Source organism: Octodon degus, unplaced genomic scaffold, assembly GCF_000260255.1.
Source record: "Octodon degus isolate 3935 unplaced genomic scaffold, OctDeg1.0 scaffold00131, whole genome shotgun sequence".
Taxonomy (NCBI): Eukaryota; Metazoa; Chordata; class Mammalia; order Rodentia; family Octodontidae; genus Octodon; species Octodon degus.
In genome coordinates, this window is record NW_004524707.1 from 7,965,612 (window position 1) to 7,968,518 (window position 2,907).

Here is a 2,907-nt window from a genome sequence, read left to right on the forward strand (position 1 = left end):
CAGGCAAGCACTTACTCTACTGAGCCTCCCCAGCCCCCCTCTTGTCACTTAAAGCAACTCTGAAAGTTATTCTTTTGCAATTTTTAGTTGTGCAGTTGTGGCTGCCTCAGTGTCTTGAATCTATTAGAAATGTTTGCCATTCATGGTTATTTTGACTTAATTTTTCAAATTTATTTTATTTTTAATTTTATTTTTTAAAGAGTACAAATTCGAATTAAACCAGAAGAATTACAAGTGATATTGATTTTCACTTAACAAAGTAATATGAATTTCAGTTTTTGTTGTAATACATAGTGGTGTCTTCCAACCATTTATTCATATTACTAGAGATATGCATGTAAAATTGGAAGAAGAAAGCAAAAAAGGAGAAATATATAAGAAATTAAGAAGACAAAAACAAGAAATGATTGAAAAAGATGAAACAAAGTAAAGCACTAACTGCTTCTTTCCATAGACCAGCAGAAATGCACAGTACAGTTGTCCAAACCATCCTGCTTACATATATAGATAAATCTATTTTTCCCCACTCCCTCTTCTGTCCTTTTCCTCAACTCAGTAAATCTTTCTTTTTTGATAAGTTCATTCCTTTTTACCAGTGTCTATTGTAGCCTTCAGATTCCAGTTTTCTCTTTCAGGTTCTTACACTAAGGAGGCAATATGATGTTTGCACATGTGAGTCTGATTTATTTCACATCAGTATGTTCGCTAGTGGCATCCATTTACCAACAAAAGATTCAAATTTATCCTGTTTTATAGCTGAATAGTACTCCATTGTGAAAATATACCACATCTTCCTTATCTATTCTTCAGTTGATGGCCATTTAGGTTGTTTCTGGGATTTAGCTATAACAAATTGTGCTGCTATAAATATAGGAGCACATATATCGCTGTGGTATGAGGTTTTCAGTTCTTCTGGAAAAATACCCAGGAGGAGAATAGCTGTCTTGAATGGGATCTTTAATCCTAGCTTTTTAAGGAATCTCCACACTAATTTTCATAGTGGTTGTACCAGCCTGCACTCCCACCAACAGTGCAGCAGGATTCCTTTTTCTCCACAGTCCCTCCATCGTTTATTATTGGTGACTTTTGATGTTAGCCATTCTTCTGGGGTGAGATGGAATCTCAGTGTTGTTTTCATTTGCAGTTTTTTTTTTTTTTTGGAACTGGGGACTGAACTCAGGCCCTTGTGCTTGCCAGGAAAGTGCTTATTCTACTGAGCCATCTCCCCGGCCCCACATTTGCATTTCTTGAATGCTCAATGATGTTGAACATATTTTCATATATTTACTTGCCATTTGTATTTCTTCCTCTGAGAAGTGTATATTCATCTCAGATGCCCAGTTTTGGATTGGGTCTTTGAATTTTGGAGGGCCTGATTTTTTAAAAAAATTCTTTATATGTTCTAGATAGAAGGCCTTTGTCTGAGGGACAGTTGGCTATAATTTTTTCCCCCCAGTTTGTGGGTTTTGTTTTTACTCTGTTGGTGATTTGCTTTGCAGTGTAGAAACCTTTCAAAAAGATGAGATCCCAGTTGTTGATTCTTTAAAGTATTTCCCATGCAGTTTGGTTTTTGTTCATGAACTCTCTACCTACCTCTGTAACATTTATACCTACATTTTCCTCAAAAAGATTTAGTGTTTCTGTTTTAATATTTAAATCTTTGATCCATTTTGTCTGTATCTTTGTGCATGATGATAGGCATGGGTGTAGTTTTAGCCTTCGGCATGTGGAAAGACAGTTTTTCCAGTACCATTTATAAAAGAGGCTCTTTCTTCCAGTGAGCCTGTTTGGCCCCTTTATCAAAGATAAGGTGGCTGAGTGTGTTTGTAGTTGTTCCACTGATCCTCAGCTCTGTCTCTATGACAGTACCATGCTGATTTTATCACAGTAGCTTGATAGTGTAATTTCAGGTCAGGGATTGTGATACTTCCTGCCTTTCCTTTATTTTCCAGGATTGCTTTTGATATTCTGGGTCTTATCTGGTTCCAAATGAATTTGAGGAAAATTTTCTCTAGCTCGGTGAGGTATGCTAATAGTATTTTAGTCAAGATTGCACTGAATCTGTATAGCAATTTTGGGACTATGGCTATTTTCACAATGTTGATTCTATCTAAGAGCATGGAATATTTTTCCATTTTCTCAAATTTTCTTCAGTCTCTTTTCTCAGAGTACCATAATTTTCACTGTATAAATCTTTTATGTCCTCTGTGAGATTGATTCTTAAGTGTTTAATTTTTTGGATGTTATTGTGAAAGACGTATTTTCCTTAATTTCTCTCTCAGGGTATTCATAAAATACTACTGCTTTTTGTATCCTGCTACCTTGTTGAATTTGGTGGTTAAATCTACAAGACTCTTGGTGGAGTTTTTGGGGTCCTCTATGTAGAGTGTCATGTCATCTGCAAATAATGATAATTTCACTTATTCTTTTGCAATCCTTAGTCCTTTTATTTCTCTGTCTTTTCTAATTGTTCTGGCTAATGTTTCCAGGATTAAATTGAATAGGAGTGGAGACAGTGTACACCCTTGTCTTGTTCCTGATTTTAAATGAAGGCCTTTGGCTATTGGTTTTTCATAGATGGCTTTTATCAGGTTGAGATATAGATCATCTAGTCCAATTCTCTGATGGGTTTTTATCATGAATTGGTGTTGGATTTTGTATTTTGACTTTGTTAAAGACTAGAATCTGGTGCCAGATCTGGTGAATAAGTGGAGGAAAACACACCATAATTTTTTTTGAGACTTTTTCTGTTGGATGGCACTCAGTAGTGGCATTCACTGTATTTTTAATCACATCTTGTATTAAAGAGGACTAAAGAGGGGCTGCAGGGAGATGGCTCAGTAGAATAAGTGCTTCCCTGGCAAGTGCAAGGGCCTGAGTTCAATCCCCAGTTCCTCCAAAAAAAAA